Source organism: Candoia aspera, chromosome 2 (assembly GCF_035149785.1).
Source record: "Candoia aspera isolate rCanAsp1 chromosome 2, rCanAsp1.hap2, whole genome shotgun sequence".
NCBI lineage: Eukaryota > Metazoa > Chordata > Lepidosauria > Squamata > Boidae > Candoia > Candoia aspera.
This window is the reverse complement of record NC_086154.1, coordinates 58,580,946-58,601,329: the sequence shown is the minus strand read 5'-3', so window position 1 is coordinate 58,601,329 and position 20,384 is coordinate 58,580,946.

Genomic DNA, 20,384 nt, shown 5'->3' with positions numbered 1-20,384 from the left:
AAACTTTAGGTTCCATTGCTAACATCTCAATTGACCATACTGGACATTGTCCAGTTAACAAAGGAATGGACTAGGTGGAAGGAATATGAATTGGAGATCAACAGAGGATCTGTATCAAAATGGTATGTTAGATTCTCTTGGCGCAAAGAACAGTCCCTTTATGTCAAATGACCAGGGCTTCTTTGAGGTTCATAGGATTTATGCCTAACACTCTGTGCAAAGCACCAGCTCAAAATGTTTTCTGGAGTGATGACAGGGCAAGTAGGGCACGACTGGTTCATATTGCCCTCTCTCTTCCCCTCCCCCTTGGTAGCTCCAGCACAGCTTATCCCAGCAGCCCACCCACTCCTAATTTTCTATGTCTCTACCCTTCCGACTTAATAGCTGCTGCTAATGTCCTTGGCTTTCTTTGCTCATACCTTTTCTGAATCACTTCTAACCAGAAGAATCATGCTTTGATCCATATCCAGAACAAACCAACTTTGCTCCATTCCTTGCATGGACCAAAACATCTGAAACGTGTTTTAGTTTGGATGCCAATCATCTGAAAACAGATGTTAAATTCACAGAGCAATTCAAGCATGTAACTTTTGCATAACCAACCTATCTTCCCCTCCCTTTCCCCCCATCTCCTCCCAATTTAAATCTCATGTCATTCTAGCTACTCTATATATCTGATGAGGTGAGCTGCACTTCACGAAAGCTTAGGCCTTTTAATAAAAAATTTAGTTGGAAAAAGTGCTACCAGGCTCCTGATGTTTTGCCACCATAGACAAATATGGCTGTCCTCCTACAATGTCTATGCCCACAGCTCCGCCAAATGTTTGCCAGAAAGGTGAAAATGTCTTTATCCAAGTGAATCTCAAAAGAGTGGAGGAAGAAGGACAAGTAATCATAATTTATCCTGGAAATAGACCAGTGCTATTATAGAAGAAAGCAATCCAACTGATAATGAGTTCATCTTGTTCCAGTCAAGCAATCTTGGGTGTTTCATGAAGTAGGAATAGGCTGGAAATGACAGAAGTTGTCATTCAACACAGTTGGAGGCCAACATGTTGGAATGTCTAAAACAGAAGAATATTGTATTGTTATATAATAATATTATATTATAAACAATATAATATTGTTATTGTAGGATAACACTGTCACTTTATATAATTAGTCCAAGTAAAGCACTTCCAACACTTTTTGCTACAGCAAGAATAATGGTAGTCTTTTATTCTTGTATCGAAAAGATCTCTCAGAATCTGCCTGGAAGATTTGCACCAACTTTTCCTGCTGAAAAGACCCATTAAAAAGGTAGGAAGGAAAGGGGGGAGGGATTTGTCCATTTAGCCTGACTAGTTCATTTTTGTGAATTGCAGTTTTGCTACATTGGGATATTTTGTTGAACCCCCACTGCAGTTATGATGTCCTGATTGAAAGCAATTAAATAGGCTACAAGATGGTTTGATTTAGAAAAAGATTGTGGATTGTAGTAAAGAAGATTTGGGAAAACAAGAGGAAAACTTAAGAGGAGAAGCTGAGAAATATGAGAGAAATCAACAATGGATATATCCATGATTCCACTATATCCCTGTGCAGCAGATGAGCCAATGTATTTCTAGCTCAGTTGTATATTTGAAACCACTGCAAAGATAGTTTATTTTTTGAAATGCTGCTGCTCTTTTTTTCCCCCCATTTGGAGAAATTCTTGCCTCAACCTGCTTTTTAGTTCCTGGTCTGTACCTGTACTACTAGGTCTTTCGAAGGAAGGGGGGTTTAATTGCTTTTCAGCTCCCTCCTAATAGAAGCTACTTCATCATGATAATAATGATGATGCATTTTTGGTAGACAGCTTGAAAAATGCAACAGGAAGTACAGATTGGGGGTGGGGAAAAAGTAATTTATTCTGCTTCCATTTCTCGTTGACTTAAGAGTCAGGGGTTGTTTTGCAGAAGCTGGCCAAATCACTCATTTTCACTTCTGGTTCCAAGCATTTCTGCTGGCTGAAGGGAAGACAATTATGGGGTGTCTTCAAACAGCTTTTGAAGGATGGGGAGGCATAGAAAGGTAGTAATGTGGTAAGAGCCAATCAGTAAGGCGGGGGGGGGGGATTGACCTCTGATCATACAAAGGTTTTCTAATGTAGCTTCTATTCAACATCAAGCAATTAAGCTGTTCCTTTACCAGATAGTGTTTGGTTCTGAAATCCGTGGAATCAGGCTTGATGTGTCCTATGTATCCAGGGCCGAAGAGAAAGTCCTTGGAGATGGTGGCTTTCTGTTGTGGCTGCATTCTGTGTCATCTGGTAGCCTCTATAACTGAGGGCCTACCATTATATTCTCTATATATTGCTAAGCAGCAAAGACTGCCAAGAGAATAGTAACTTCGATATTTTGGCTAGGGTAAAATGTGTGGGGAAGATGAACATTAGTGCCATTGTGCTTACCTTAAGCCCCACTTATTTTAAAGGGCAGGGGAAGTGATTCCTACTTTCAAAAAGGGTTTTTTTTTTTCATTTTTTTCAAACTTGGTTAGTGGAGTACATTTACCCTAAGTTTCAATAAACTGTTTTTGGATGTAATACTTCTTCTTTTGTACTCCAGAAGCTACTGATGAGCATATACTTCAACAGTTGGCTTAATATTTGAATGACTTCAGCTTTAATGTGAACAGATCCCCAAGTTCTACCCACTTACAGATTTCTCGTGCTGACTTTAGGGAGAAAAGCAAGTACACTCCCCCTCCACCCCATCTCCATTTGCTTAGACTTCTTTGGTCAATTGCCTGGTGTAGACTTCCTCATCTTGGAACTTTGCATGTGTCAGGGTTGCAATTTCCAGAAATTCCCATGGCTGGAAATATTGAGAAACACAGTCCCTAGACTTTTGGAGGGTAGCAGGTTGAAGAAGATTAGGTCATAGCATTTGAGGCCCTTGGGAAGGCCAAATAGAAAAACAAGAGCAGAAACCCAATCTCTTGCCCCAAATTAACTAATTCAAATACTGTAGCTACTGCTCCCATCATTGTGTTTGTTGGGGCAAGAGATTAAAATTGAAATCTTGTGTGCATTTGATACCTGATCTGTTCTCCGTCTAGAGAATTCTCTCTGAAAGGGTGGCCTTTCTGATCTTTGCCTTCTCTAGCTACAGCCCCTTGAGCTAATGTGGAGGGCAGGTCTTTGAAGCCCACAGTATGAAGAGATTGGGGAGAAGACAGAAACTTTGTGAACTTCTTTCTTGCATCTGCCAGGCTATAATTACAGGAAGTTTATTTTTGAAAAAAGTCCTACAAAGTGCAAAGCGAGCATGATGTGGAATAAAATAATAAACAGTGTATGAGCTGGGAGTGGATTTCACATTTTATAGCCTATGAAATGCTCATGCAGTTCACCAACGTTCCCAGTGAAGTTCTTTTCAGACATGTTGGGATCCATCTTCCACACTCAGTTGTTATGCTGACTTGAAAGATGGGAAATCTAATCTAATACCGCTCGAGAGCATAAGATTGGAGGAGAATGTAAAAGACTTCTGAACAAAACAAGTAGGATTTCATTTCCCCTGGTGTCTCAGGAATGGGCAATGGTTCTCCTTTAATTGCTCATTGCAGCTCTGTGTTAAAGAACATCAAGCTAAGCACCGTAAACGATAAAGACATAACAAATTTATGGTGACATTAGCTTTTGTGAAGTGTAGAAAAATCCATTTCATCAGATACATGGAATGTTATCCTGAAGTGGCAGATTTATATAGACAGGGTCCACACATAGAACTATGATTTATTAAACTGTAACTTATTCAATTTATGTCTTATAATTATGGGTAAAATCTGTCACTTGTGGTTTGTAAAGAACAGCAACTGTTTTTTTACACTAAGCCAGATCCAACCACCACCACCACCTCTTCCTCCTCCTCCTCCACCACCACCACCACCACCACCATCATCATCATCTGCATTTATATTCCAATCTCTCTCTGAGAGTTCAAGATGGCTCTAGTGGGGGAATCCTACCTAATTTTATTCCCACAAGAAAACTGTGAGATTGATTGGGATGAGAGTGAGGGACTGTCTCTAAATAACCTAGTGAACTCCAGTTGATGGTGAGTTTCCCTAGTTCAGGTCCAGCTCCTTAAACACTACACTGTACTGGCCCTCACTACATTATAGATCAACCCAAATATACATATAACACAGTTACTCTCAAAATCGTTACAGAACAACAGCAACAAGAAAACAAGAATTTAAACCATTTGAGTAATAAAAGCCTTCAGGAACAGTAAGACCAACTACTTGGATATCAACAACTTAGAAGGGCTGAGAGAACAAAAAGGTCCTGATGCCATAAAGACATATAAGCAATGAAACACAGATGAAAAAGCCCTCCCTCTGATGTCTTTTCTTCGGTCTTCAGGAGTAGGGAAGTGAGAAAATTGGAGATGGGCTTCTGAGATTAATAGTTGCGCAAACTAGTGTGGCAAATGGTCCATCTGATTAGCTAGAGAAGACCTGAGTCCAGCCCACTATGGGCACATATCAGGAACTGGAGGTTGGTCATTGACAGACCCTCCCCCCTCATCAATTAGAAAAGTATTGTAAATCAGTGGCAGAACATACGCTTAGCTTGCAAATGGTTCTGGTTTCAGTTCCTGGAACATCCCAGACAAAAGCATGAAGAGCTGCTCTCTGATATTCTGGAGAGCTGTTACCAGTCTGTGTAGGGACCAGCCGCTTGAGCTGATAAGATAAACTGCTTCTTATGAAGCACATCTAATCGTGGGATTGCTTTCATTAGATACACCCAGATTGTGGGAGTTGTACTCCTCCAAATATTACTGAACTCCCAGCATCCTTCCTCTTGACTGCGCCAGCTGAGACTACTTGGACTTCTAGTTCTGCAAAATCTGGAGGCAACAGATTCCTTGTGATGCACCAACAGAGCCTAGTTGCCAGTTGGCAGTTCACATTAAAATGAATTTAGTGTTATGCAAACTGCAAGATCAGAATAATCCATTAGAATCTTCACTGACACTTTCCACTTTGGATCCAAAGCAAATAGAATTAGTTCATCATTTGGTCTAAGTCCTGTTTCATACTTGAATGCATGCATGTTCCTGCCACCGCCCTCTCCAGATGAAGTTTTTTCCCAAGTATCATCCATCAAATTTTTCTAGATGAGTGCTGTCCTGTCAGGCTCTGCCTGCTAACCAGTAAAGACACAGACACTAGCTTGGGCTTAGGTTCTGGCTTTATTGATAGAACAGAGTGCATGCCTTTTAGAAAAGCTGAGAGTGAGTGGAGCGCGCCGGAACGGGATTTAAATAGCCCGCGCCGGCCAGCGCTCCACCCCTTCTTACTTCGGGTGCGCCCCGAGCCCCGTCGGTTCCGTTGCCGGTAGGTGAGGGGTCGTGGAGCCCCTCCTGTGCTCCGGGCGTTTCCTTAATTGCTTCCCTGGCCGGTGATGGTTCATTGCTGGGCAATCAGGTTCGTAATCTCTTTGACCGCTCGGGCGCGCCTCGTGGTCTGGTCTTGTCAATTACCTTCTTTGCAACATTGTATCTCTCTCTTCCGCACCTCCGGCTAGAGTCGATACTTTGTTGCCAGCGCCTGTTGCTCTCTTTTGTTAGCTAGTTGCCTTTTCCCTTAATCCGCCCAGTACCCATTTCCCTGCATTGTCATGCGAGCTGTTGCGATGTCACAAGCATCGCAACGGTGATCATGACATGTCCATAACTGTCCCCAAATTTCCACCCAAATCTGGACACAGTTGGAGAGTATCAGGTTGGGAAAGGTTGCCATCTGCAACACAGGATCTCTTCGCTGAATGCTCACTTTTAGTAATGCGTAAATGACTAACCGCCTGCCCAACTTACCCTTCTTGAAGTTTCACCCACTATTGCAAAAGCCACTAGAGTTAACTGTGAGGGATGAAAGTGTTCATTAAATATTTTTGTTTACCACCAGCTCTACTCAGTGCCCCTCATAAGCTTTCAGGATCAGTTGACAGAATAAAGGCTCAGCCAAGGTCAATACACTGTGTGGCTCTAACTAACCAGTGAAGCCTGCACCCCCTTCCTGATTTGTACTGGTTGTGCTGGATACTATTCCTGAAAGTGGAGCAAATTAGAGGAGGTCAGAAACAAAACTTCTGTAACAAAGCAGAGATTAGTTCAGTCATAGTCACCAGCAGTTTTGGCTGGAAAAGGCAGATGTGCTTTTGGAGGAACAGCATGATCTTGTTTGTTCAGTGAACTCTCTGGGGCCGGTAAAATCTTGTTTCTTCCTGCTGCCAATCAGACCTCATACAGTATGGAGGACCAGTGGCCCTGCCAAGAAGATTGTTACCAAGCAAGAATCTCTGTGGACTAGATAGTTGACTGAGGATGTTTATGGATTTGGCATAATGGCAATCTGGATAGATTAGACTGCCTTCATCTGATTCCTATGGGAGATTTCTCAGCTTGTTCTAGATGCAATTGCCTAAGACAGTCAATGTACAACGGTTACAGTTTTTTCTTTAACGGGACTTAGAGGGGGAGGGAAAACTGTTACTGCTTGTCCTAATACAAAAACCATTACTTTGTTGGTCTGAACCAAACGCCAAACTCTCTCCATTTCCTTGAATTTAAGGTCAGCATTCACCTTAAAGAAGATAAGCCTGATATTGTTCACAGAGCTTCAGTCAAACCAGGGCCTTCTGAGATCTGAGGACTGCCAGCTTATCTTTTGGAAATACATTTTACACAACATACAATTCAGTTTGGGAATTTGGGAATTTGCTACCACTAGATGTGGTGCCACCTACCAGCTTGGTTGGCTTCAAAAAAGGGTTGGACCAATTCATGGAAGCCATGGGGGTCAATGGCTATTAGCCTTGATGGCTGCTTCTGAAGGCCATCTGCTGGGAAATTAGTGGGTTTCCTTGTGCAGTTAGCTGGCCACTTTGAGAACAGACTGCTGGACGAGATGAGCCAGCAGTCCAGTCCAGCAGGGCACTGCTTACGTTCTTATCCCTGGCAATTCATTTGAGAAACACTTCCAGCAATCACTATACAGCTACGTATTGCCATTAATATGGCTGCAAAGAATTGAGGAATGATAAGCAACTTGGGCGGGCTGACTTTGGGGAGGTACAAATAGCAGATGCTTTTGATATCCATTCAGTCCTGGGATTTGAAGGGGCCAATCACTTTTTCTTTACTCCCTTGTCTCTTTGCCAACACTCCATTTATGTCACCTAACTAAATATTTTCCCCGGGATCATGTTTATTCAGAATGTCACAGAAGTTTTCCTAAATATCATATCTGATTCTTCCATTATCACCATTCACTGGAATGCAACATGTAACTATCACCAACCTATGGATTCCTACTTTCTGACTTCCCTTTTAGTGCTTTCATTCATAATTAAATTACAATAAGAGAGAGATATAAATATAAACTGAATTAAATATAAATTAGAGAGCCAGTTTGGTGTAGCGGTTAAGGCACCAGGCTAGAAACTGGGAGACCATGAGTTCTAGTCCCACCATAGGTACTAACCCAGCTGGGCGACCTTGGGCCAGTCGCTTTCTCTCAGCCCTAGGAAGGAGGCAATGGCAAACCACTTCTGAAAAATGTTGCCAAGAAAACTGCAGGGACTTGTCCAGGCAGTCTCCAAGAATCAGACATGATTGAACGGGGTGTGTGTGTGTATGTATATATATGAAATATAAATTAAAATAAAAGGGAATTCTGACTTCCTTTTCATTCATAATTAAACTTATACATTCATCTCCATGCTTATATTCATCAATTCTACTCAGTAAGATCAGACTGCTTTACACTTCCACTGAGGTCTGTTACATCCTTTCCCTTTTCTCTTAGTTCCATGGATATCAACACTACTTTTCTTCCTTTCATTTGTTAACTCATGTTTTTTACCATTTACTCCTCTTACATTCCAATCTTCTGTACATCATGGTTGTCACCACACAGACCCATAGATAATGAACTCTGTTGCTTTTTTCTTTTTAATCGTATGGCATAGCAGTTCAGTGTTCATGCTGCTTTTTCTTGCTGGGAAATCCTTGTGAGGTCCAGCAGCCAGATGTGTAGACTATTTAGCCGTGACAAGTCACATTGCCTAGGGTGCACCATGAGGAGGCTAGTCTACATTGCACTGAGTTGGGCTGAGAGAGAGTGACTGGCCCAAGATCACCCAGCCGGCTTTCAAGCCTAAGGCAGGACTAGAACTCACAGACTCCTGGTTTCTAGCCCAGCACCTTAACCACTAGACCAAACTGGCTCTCAGCTCTGTCACTGAAACCATATGAATCATATGCCTGCAATAAAAATTGAGCTAGTATAAATATCCATTCAACAAACAGATGTCAGCTCCCTAAGGTCCTTCTGAATTGTGCAGTTCTCAAAGCCTCCTGAAACTCAGAAACACAGATAGCATCCAGGGGTTGGGCAGGAGGCAGTTCCAAAGGGAGTGTCCTATCACAGCAACACCGTCTCCCCCAAATCTCCAAGCATGCTCCCTTGAGGATGAGCACACCAGATGAGAAGGATCATTCTAAACCATTTGCAGCTTTTGTATATTCAGAGGCCACCCCATGTAGACTGCTTTGCACTAACCTAACTCAGTGAGCTACTGTAGCCAGGGCCTCCTTCTCCAGGAGCACTAGCTGGAGCTGGGCCAAGGCTGTGGCTGCCCTAGTTCTAGCCTCTACTCTTCCTACCAACAGCAGTTGTAAATCCTGGAGAAACCTTCCAAGTCATGGGCCTGCTTTGTCCAGGAGAGTGCTATGGCATCTTTTAAACATGTCTGCCTAGCAGGAAGTCAGCATCTTTGGACTGTCCTCAAGGCTGTTGGTATCTTAGGGTAGTACCTGAGGAGTAATTAAACAAAGACATAGTGAATCAAAACTACAGAGATATTGTATCTCTCCATTTCCCAAAACTCTGAAATTGTGGGTGTACAATAAGGCTTCTTCAGCTCCGCTGCTGTGATCACTTCTTCACCTCCCAATGTTGGCGCTTTCAGCTAGAAGACAGCATCAAGTGTGGCTCCACTACCTCCAAGATGCACTCTCTCTTCTCTCTCTTTTTTTGCTGCAGCAAGCCATTACATACCTAGCATTCTTGTTCCACTGCAGTATCCCCTTGTTTAACCCTTTACACCCACTATACTTGTAACAAGGCAAACACTCATAAAACAGGTGGTGTAATTATTTTCAACAACTATTGCTAAAGGCTGGATGTCTGCATGTTGGCTTTGGACTATGCCAAGCAACAAGATAAAACAAATGTCTAAGCTGGACACAGGGAAAGCTGCAAAGATGACTCTGAGAAACAGCTGCCCTCTAGGAGCAGGGTTTCTCAACCTTAGCAACTTTAAGATGTGTGGACTTCAACTCCTAGAATTCCCCAGCCAGCATGCTTTAGAAGGCAGGACCCTTCCCCAGCTTTCCATATTTGGGGATCAGAAACATATGTCATGAATATGCCACTCATCAGAGAATAACTTACCAAATGGAAGTGCTTACAGTATATTGATTATATTCTTTATCCAAGTCCAACAGGATGGCAGAGATAGTGGAATTCCAGGGGAACTGAAGGCAACTTTTCTCATCCTAGTTTTGATTTGGGCACATCTGATTTTGTTTGAGGATTCATCACACGCAGAGGTACTGTATTTCTTGCAACAGTCCTTTGGGGAGAATTCATAGCTTCAGGGGACAGTTTTGATGAGAAAACAGAGCACTGCAGAGTCTGGTTCAGATTTCAGCCTCCCCCTTCTATTATAGAGCAAGAGCAAAAACAAAACAATCAAGACTTTAAACCAGTCATTTCTGGCCTGCCCAAAGAGATGTATGTGTCTGCTTCTAAATGTTTACAAATCACACAATGTATTGAAACCTCTTGATAGCAGATACACCTACATTCATATAAAACCCCGTTGTCACTTTTCTCAAAAGATTTCCACCAATTTTGCAGCTGTTATTTGAATTTCTTTGTTTTTATTATTTATTTAAATGATTTATAGAGCCAGTCATCTCACAACAGTGATTCTGAGCCCAAATGCCTTGAGGACAGCCAGGTCTTCAGAGCCTTACAAAAAGCTAACAGGATCAGGGCCATTCAGATACCTGGGGTTATGCTGTTCCACAAGATAGATGCAGCCATAGAGAAGGCATGACTGTGAGGTCCAACAAGATGGCATTGGTTGATGGAAGGGACCAAGAGCATGCCCTCCATCCTTGCCCCCAGAAGAACCATGTTAGCTTGTTGCAGCAAAGATAACATAGAACACCTCACCATGAAGACTCTAAGACAGCTGGAAAGCAGCTCTGGAGCTCTGTAATTCCACAGCGTAACCCACGTTGGAGAGCTAAGCTGGTTTCTTCCTGGCTCAGCTGCAGTTCTTTTTTGTAATTGCAGGGAAGCCAGGCTGGGGATTTTAAGAGATACCAGATGTTCTGCTATGGGTAGGAACTCCTGCTTCATTCCACCCCCCTACCCCACCATTTATAGGTTGAGATGCTGTAGCAGGTTCTTCAAGGGAAAAAGTGGCTTGGGGGTTTTTCGGATCCCACTCATAGGAGCTGGGGGAAGGCAACGGGTGAATTTGATTGGTCTGGTTCCCTTTTCTGTTCAGAGGAGACCAGTTGGCTGCAATGGGTGGGCTTTCTTTGTTGTGGGGGGGGGGATTGCCTCTGAAATGGGTGCTAACAATTTCCCCACTTCTGTAGAACAGAGGTGCAAGGATGTTGCTGCTGGAGGAGTTGTGGCAGTCATTTTCACTCCTTATCCTCATCATTTTAAGGCTAATTGCTAGGAGGACTGTGAGGAACCAAGTTTAAGCTGCTTTTGTGAGTTTGGGGATTGAAAATGATGGTGATGTGGAAGTGTCCAGAGTCCTATGGTTCTTTAAAGATTACCTTTTGACATAGTTTGTGTGTAGCCCAGCAGATAGCTGTTAACTTACACCTAGTTGGAGAAACAAAAGGAAGAGTCTTCTTGGTCTAAGTTTCCACATACAGAACTTCCCAGCAAGGCTGCAACTAGGGGGGGCAACTGGGTCATGTGCCCCGGGGGCTGCGCTGGGGGGGCGCCAAAATGAGCGCTGGGGGGGCACCAAAATGGGTGCGGAATCCATGTTTGCCCCGGGTGACACAGACCCTAGTTGCGGCCCTGCTTCCCAGTAGAGGTGGAACATCTAAAATTGGCATTTACTGCCAAGATGGAACTTGTAAGCAATGCCTAGACCCTAGTGGCTTGGGAGGAATGTAGTTAAACACTTTATAAGATGAAGATAAATGTGGGAAAATCTATGGACCATTAATGTCTGTGATTACTTAGAACAGCCTGCAGCATCCTTAATTATAATGACCACAATCCCTCTTCCTTCTGAATTCACTACCAGTTAATATCAGCCTCCCCCATCTCAGCTGCCTTGGGACTTTGATCAATATGGGGAAAATGCCTCACCAGGAATTATTCCTGGCGGGAAGTTAATGCAGCCAAGCAACTGAATGAAATTTCATAGCTTACTAGAATGGGCAGGTATGGTGAAACTGCTACCAAGAGGGTAATATATGGTTTAATTAAATGGAGTTAAGCTAATGTTTGCTGGGAGAAACTTTATGGCAAACACTTGCCTCTGGATTTATTAAGAAAACCTGTTAGTCTCTCTTTACAAAATGCTGGAAATTATGACATAAACACAGGGTTAGAACAATCATATTATGAAGAAGTTACACGAGAGCAACATGTCAAACAAGCTAACCAAATTCCAGTGAAAAACAAACTGGTTAGGTCTTTTAGAAGTTTTTTTCCAAGGAAAAAGTAAGACATCCATAATGAGACTGTATTTCCTAGGGGAGCAAATTCCACTGGATATTGACAAGTAATTGCAAAAGCTCTGCCCTTTACTGACTGACATTGCACTAGGCCTTGCTTTGTTTAGCCATGGTTTATTAAGTCACAATAGATTTGGCTCACGCAACACATGAAGCCATAAATCATGATTTACAAATTACAATGGCCAGGATTACACAATACACTAATCTAGAAAAAACAAATCACATTAAATCTTAACACAGTATGTAAATCAGGCCGTGCTCTCATGGAGCTAAATTTGATGGAGGAGGAGCTTAGGTGAAGGAGGCCTTATTCACTGATCTGAGTGAGATGAGAGGCACGTTTAGGATATGCTGGCTGGGGCATTCTGGGAGTTGAAGTCCACACATCTTAAAGTTGACAAGGTTGAGAAACACTGGATTAATCACTTGACTTCTGATGCTCTTTTCTCAATACTGTCTGGCGTTAGTCTCCACAGCAGATTGAACTACAGAAGGAAGGGACAAGCATACTTGGGTGCAAAACATCTAAGCTCCATTCTTGATACCTGTAGATGATAAAGTTAAATTCACCTTAGGAACGTTGCTGCCAATATATAACTAGGTTAAAGAAATGGGCTGAAACAAGTACAAGGCATCTTCATAGATACACAGAATCACCTATAGCTGAAGTTCCCAATGGGATGCCTGTCTGATTTTGTCTTTTATTATTTTGGTTTTCTTTAAAAAAAATTAACTGTCTGTGTCATATTTTCTCTTTATGTCTTTCATCAATTTGACATCACGTTTATTCATTCAGATCAAACTAGAGGCAGAAGTTGTTTCAACAATACAGTTTCATGGCCAGATGAAACCCCTTACAAGCTGCTTTTATTGTTCTAATCTGTCAAATTACTAACAGCAAAGCTAAGCCAACTAACTTGGAAATACTTGGATCCATCTATCTAGAGGACAGCCAAATTCTGTGAGGTTTGCCCAACATATGCTTAAAATGTGTGGTTAGCTATCCCCCAGTTTATAAAGAAACACATCTTCTAGTACTGAAATGAAAGGTGATAAGCAGTCTTTTGAAGGATCCTATATCCTATATGGAAAATATGGAACATTCATGTTAGAATTGATGATTATATTTCCCATGCTAAACATTAGTTGCCCTTGATAGAACTCCCAGTTTAATGGAACACTAGTGAAACATTAGTATATTATACATCAAAAAATCTATTTTTTCTTTATTTTGCCAACTGTGGTTTATAATCTTAATTTGATTAACACATGGAGACTTTCTTGAAAGACTGAAAAAGCTGCCATCCTCAAAGGCTGCTATAACATTTAAGAACCAGTACTAGTGATATTGAAGCAGTTGATTTTAAAAGATTCCTGAGCATCGTCTTCATTTAAAAATAAATACAAAAAAAAAAAAGAGGGAGGATGTAGGAAGGTTTAATTTCCAAAACATAAATATGAGGAATGAGAACTGCTAATTTTAGCTAGTGCCTGTCATGAGAACATGCCCATACCACCCGGGAACCCCTTGCATCTTGCCTGGGGTCAATGGACAATCTATATATTAATAGAGAATACGAAAAGACAAATTGATTACCCTGTTTTGATATGCTAAAATCAGAGGGAAAAGCAAAACCTTTGGCTAAAATTTTTTTTATGGATTGGCAAGAGCTGGCCCCTATCAGAACCCTAGGGAAGAACAGAGCGTGAACAGGGCAGACTGTTCCATTACTGCTGAAACCTGAATCTTCAATCATTGTGACAGCTCACATTCTGCTTCCTCTTTCCCCTCTCTTAATTTTCTGAATAAACGTACATCTCAATAGCATCACCTAACTATGGCGGAGAGTGTATGCTTGTGTGTGTTGCAAATTCCCGGTGTAGTCTTCAGAGGAGATTAAGTGCATGACTGAAGTCTGGTCTTCTGCATATGGCTCTCTAATCCAGATGAACTTTCTCTCTCAACATGCATTAAGTCTGGTGTGGTATGTTCTATAAACATTTTTTTTACTGAGAAACAGCAGAGAATAATGATCTCTTGATCAATTCTTGCCAGTTTTGAGGCACTGATAGTTTTTGGAATATATTGATCAGTGTGTATTCTCAGATTTATCATGCTCATTCAAAGTGGATTAATGCCTTCTTAATTCAGTTAAGCATTTGGGATTTCTAATAACGGAGGGCAGACTTTAAGATCCCATTAATAATTGTCTGAGGCACAGAAGTTAATTTATTTTGAAATGAATTAATGTGGCATACAAAGTTACAGTATATGACTTATGAATGTGATATTAGTTACCTGTGGTATGCTCATCTTCCATTAATTTGATTAGCTATTCTGTTTATGCTTGTACTGAAATAATGTGGGTTTTTTTCCTGACTCAAGATGGTCTCCTAATACCATTTAAGAAGGGTGACCATTCTCACTTTGGTAGTGCCTGACATTTATGCAAATGATGGTTCTTTTTCTCCAGCAATTGCAACACTATACTTGTGGCTAATGCTCTCTCTATGAACACAACTGATAAATTAGTACACATTCCTTTTCAAAGACCTCCTGCTTCTCATGCTATTACAACAGAATGCAATGTGTGATACTTGGATACATTTTAAGTCCATAAGGTATTGCGCAGTCCTCGTTAATATGAGCCAGCAATGGCACAATGTTCCTTGAAAACAAACATTTATCCCATAAAGACTCCAGTTAGGGCTGGACACTCTGCACATTGTCAGAGGCTTGATGCAGCTTCCTCTGTCAAAACACCAAAATGCTGCAGGTACTAGTTACGCATAACAATCTTGTGAACAGGGCTGGCCTCTTTAAATTACCCAAGGAGACTCTTTTCAGGCTGTACGCTGTTTTATGGTGGCCTCCATGCTGGTTTGCACATCCCTCTATACGTCTCTTGTCAAGGGCTGATTGCATCTGGCTCTTCAGCCAATTCACGAGCCTCCCCTGGGACTTCCTTAAGCAGCTGCTTTGTTGAAGAGATTGGTTCAGCATAACTCTGGCAGCTGTTAGCCCTGAGTGAGGCTTCTGCTCACTCAGAAAGAGAGATCACTGCACATTGCCAGTGCCAAGAAGTGAGGGTTAGGGCTGGTTTTCCTCCCACAGGCTAAGCAACTGCTTATTTATTTCACAACAATGTGTTCAATTCTTGATACACTGTCCAAATGGTAACGATTACACAAGTAATTACTTTATATGTGTGGAAAGATTCACTTAATGGCATTAGGAAGATGTAATGGATATCTGTAATAAAGCTAGAGAGGAAATTGCTTATGATGCAATTACAATAGATCAATTGTGCAATCACTTCAGATTTACTGTCAGACTAGCTGATTCAATGGGAGATATGCAGACAGATTGCCCCTGCTTAAGCATTACCAAATGTTCAATTTCCTTCTTTGTTTAATGAGATACTGTTACTTAGCCCTTTATGTCAGAACAAGAATGCTGCTTATAGCTCAGAAGTAACGATCATATAGTATTACAACAGGATGGAGAAGAGGAAAGGTTCTAGGTATCCTACTCTAAGCTCCTTGGATGAATTGTTTCTCATTCATTCATTCATTCATATATATACATTCATTCATTCATTCATTTTCTCTGAGAATGCATTTATATTTGGTTATAGTTAGGAATATTGGAAAAACCAAGCTGAACCAGCTCAAACCAGCAACACTGTATTCCCACAGTTGCCAGCCACTCAGAAGATGAGCATGCATCCCTTTTCCTGCTCATGTTTCACAGTGATTGATATTCAGAGGCAGACTCTTTCCTGTTTATTATATAATGTTGAAGATGTTGGACTAAGGAGATCTGAGTTCAAGTTCCTCCTTGATGACAGACCTTACTAGCTGTTAGCCTAACCTATCTCCCTGGGTTATTTTTTATGTGGTGAAAACCTGAAGGAAGAAGGGCTATGTATATTCCCCATGTTGGCTGGGGAATTCTGGGAGTTGAAGTCCACACATCTTAAAGTTGCCAAGGTTGAGAAACTCTGATTTGGAGGGTAACTTCAACAGAGCATTCCTCTGGATCTGCTGCTCAGAGCATCAAGGTGGCTGTGTCTCTCTCAATATTTTTTGGTACAGCTGCTTTGAGGCTTTCCTTGATTTTTTTAAACATATGCATGCATGCATGCATGCATGAAAGAGATTTCGGCTGGGATGCTGAAGGCTCTGAGTAGTAGTTCATGAAGCATTCCTCCCAATGTTTTGCATACGCCTAATAACTGGCTGCCTCTTCATAACCTGTGTCTTCCTTATTTCTCTAATCTCATTTTAAAGATGTCCAGCTTGGTGGCCATCAGTATCCTATGGCAGTGAATTCCAAGGTTTACTTATACGTAGTTTGGAGCCCATTGCATTTACGTGAATCTTCAGCACTGAGCTTCACTGGTTGATCCCAGATTCCCATATTACGTTGGGCAGAAGGAGACAGAAAAACAGCTCCTTATCTTAGTTTCCCACAACATGGAGGCACTTGGGGCATAATACCTTAAACTTGTATTTATTTAAGGAGTATAGTTTTTTAACTTGGTATGCCATAAGCTGGCCCTCACTCGCACACTTCTTCTAATCTGATTGATGATGTGCCATCAAGTTGGTGTCGACTCTTAGCCTTAGACCACACAGATAGATTTTCTCCATGATGATATATTCCTAACCCGGTCATCAGGTCTTCCAAGACTGCCCCTATCACCACTGCAACCGAGTGCATCCACCTTGCTGCTGGTCATCCTCTTCTCTTTTCTTCCACTTTTGCCAGCGTTACAGCCTTCTCTAGAGAGCTAGCTCTAAGCCTAATGTGTCTGAAGTAGGATAATTTGAGCCTGGTCATTTGTGCCTCAAGTGAGAACTCCGGTTGATTTGTTTGATTATCCATTTGTCTGTTTTCTTGGCTGTCCATGGTATTCTTAGGAGTCTTCTCCAACACCAAAGTTCAATTCTTCTAATCTGCTGCTGGGTTAAAAAAAACCAAAGCCAGCTTTTCTTCAGAAATTGAAAGGGATAGTCCTATGAGTTAAGATTTGCTTCCAAGGTTTTTATCTATAATGACCCATTCTTTAAAACATGCAGATTTCAAATCCACCTAATGCCAGGAGAGAGAAACATGAAAGCCTATAGACTGATTTAAAACTACTTAAGAGATTGCATTTGTGTGAATTGGTTTTGACTTGGATCTATTGAACACAAAGCTTATCAAACTGGATAAATGTACTTTTCTGTTGTACAGTTGATATACCAAGGCACACTGCATTTGGTGCTGCAAAACTCAGTCACATGATCCAGGGCCTTACGCCTGCTCACAAACACAATGAAAAGTTCTGGCTAGTTATCAGTGGACAGGGAGTAATTTTCTGGAGCATGACATTGGATTAACTTAGCAGCCATCTGAAAGTCTTTGTTAATTTTAGAGCAGCTGCTCTTCCACTGTGGAACTTCAAGAAATATTATTGGCAGGTAGCAGCACCTGACACTGGCTGATCTTGAAAAAGCTGAACAGGGTTTGGCCTGACTAATACTTGGATAGGAAAACATCAGGAAATTCCATGCCTGTAGACTAGACTGGAAGTCTTTTTAAAAATTCCTGAAGAAGGAATGGCAAACCACTTCCATATGGTTGCTAAATAACCTACATTGATGTGCCTACCATAGTCTTCAGGAGTTTAGTTCTGCTAAAAAAACAAAGTGAACTCTTTACTTTTCTTTATGAATGCATTGCCCTAATATGCATTTGGAATTTGTCTTATGAGCCAAGGCAGCTTTTTGATAAATGTAATCCTGGAGTACAGCTAGTTAAACAGCAAAGGCATCAGAATACTAAAATCCTTGGATGCTTGATATAAATGTTGATGATAGTGCCATCATGTGGTCTTTGATGCTGCTGCCATTGTGCTTAACTGATGCGCAGTCTACTGCAATAGCTAGAACAAACTACTGTAGTTTTAACAAATGTTGAAGTCTCTTACCATTTAGAACCTTAAAGGTAACATTTAGCACCTTTAATTGTACCTGGAAATCCACTAGCAACCAATGCTACTCTTAAAGTAATGATGTTACATGGGGTGAAACAGAAAGCACCTATAACTACTCAAGCCACTGCATTCCCGACCAGCTATAGACCAGGGGTTCTTCAAGAGCATCCCTATGCAAAACAAATTGCAATATATAATCCATTTGAGAGGTGACTAAGGCATGAGTGACTATGCATAGGGCTTTCTGATCCAGGAATAAGTTATAACTGGTACACAATATGAAGTTGTGCAAAGGTCCTCTTAGCTACAATTACTACCTGATCTTTGAGCAGGGCTGTGAATCCAAGAGGACCTTCAGATTGTGAACCAGTTCCAAACAAGTGAACATGATCCTGTTCAGAACCAACAGTGAAATATCCCTGGACTCAAAACCTAAAGCCACTCAGTGGTGCTGGAATTGAGCCTGAGTCCATTCTTCCCCATCCAGGTTCCAACAGCCTCTTGGCACTGAGACAGCACCTTGACCACATACCTTGTTCTGCCCATGGTCAAGATGGACAACTGAGTATCATTAGCATACTGATGATACTTGACCCTGTGTTGCTGGATGACTTCATTTAGTGCCTTCATGCAGAAGCTAAACACCAGTAGAGAAGGCTCAACCTTTCCCCTCCCACTACTACAAACTGGAACCAGCCCTGGAAGAAGGAGAAGAATCACTGTAAAATACTATCCCCCATTCTCAACCCCCACAGAGAAAATCCAGAAGTATGATTCATGGTATCAAAGACAACTGAGAGATCAAAGAGGACTAAGCGAGTTGTACTCGTCCGTCTTGGTCCCACTACAGGTAATCAGAGTGATCAGTGTGGACAGTACCATACCCAAGACTGAAACCCAACCGAAAAGGCTCCAGATAATCAATTTGCTCCAAGGCCCTTTGCACATGCAACCCCACTTTCTCTACAATTGTCGCCACAAAGGAAGGATGGAATCTGGTCAGTAGCTCTCCAAAGTAGCTGAATTGAACAATGGCTTCTTGAACAGAAGGTGCACTGCAGTACTGCATCTTTCAGAGTTGGTAGAACCAACTCCTTCTTCAAGGATGCATTTACCACCACTCTAACCCAAAGCTATTATGGTTCTTCTCATTGATTTATATTTTGTATTATATACATTTTGCACTGTTTTTCAACTTGTCAGTTGCCTGAAGAACTTTAAGCATCTGTATCCACATTCAAAGTTATAGTAACAAAAAGCAATGCATTTTATAAAATGTCAACCCCACTTGGATAAATCAATCCTCAAAGTTAGATTTAAACATTATAATTATTCTTTTCATTGTCCTTGACAAAGTCAAGGCTGACTACTTCAAATGATACACCTACATTTTAGGCTGTAAGTATGAGTAGGGTGGCAGGGTAGGTGGAAATTTAATGAAGTAATGTGTTCACTGCCTCCAGTTAGAAAGGGCCAGAGTACTGTACTTGTGGAAGTGATTCTTCCTAGCTTTAACACTCCCTTTCCCAGCCCTTAGATACCTGTCAGGTAAATTAGAATGACAAATGATTGGTGGATTGTGCTCTTAAAATTCCACACTCGAGAAAACGAAAGAAATGAGAATAAAGTCAGGGGGACACTGTGCTGTATGTCATATAAGAGATTCCCATCCTTGAAACAACATAATATTGCCTTATAGCCATGCACATTACTGGCCTGTTGATTGTTAGTATTCTGGTCATTTCTCAGATCCCATGTGATGTGATGCTATGGTTTCTAAGGTTCCTAAAAGAGAGAACTAGGTAGGTCCTGCATGCACATATTTTGTCCAGCCAGCTTTTGTGTGTGTGTGTGTGTGTGTGTGTGTGTGTATCTGGATGTTTAGAGACAAGAAAGTCAGCCATGAGTGAAAAGACCAATCTGATCCTTCCCACTGCATTTCTTATTACCTTTATTGCCTCTCTTGTTTTCATGCCAGTTCTACATGCATCCCCCCACAACTCTTCTCCAATCTTGGTATGATAATGAGCTCTTGATCATCCCCAAATAATTCAGTCTATTACAGGATAGACATGCTGCACACATCATAGACAGATTTCTTCGTTTCAGACTTGATGGTTAGGATGGGAAATAATAGCAGCCTTATGGACAGCTATGTTTCCTGCCAGCAGAGGTACAATCAGTACTGGCAGACATAGTTCTCAGTGTATTTTACAACTAAATGTCTCTTAAAAAAATGCTTGAATGATAATCATAACGTAGATGTATGTACTCCTTATTCTGTGGCCAGAAAGCCACTGTGTGTGACTGGGCTCCTCCACCTAGGTTTTAAAGGAATGCTGCTGGATCACCCATAATACCCAAGCTGTGGAACTAGTGAACGCTCCGCAGGATGAACAGGAGCTCTTCAGAACTGGGATGTAGGCTCTGTAAAGAGCAAAGCATGACACTACATGACTGCACAGCTGAGAGGGCCTACTGAGATATGGCTACTGATATCCTGTTTTTGCCCTGAATGTTGATGTCAGAGGACCAGGCCAGCTGTCTTAATCATGTTTGGGTTTATATT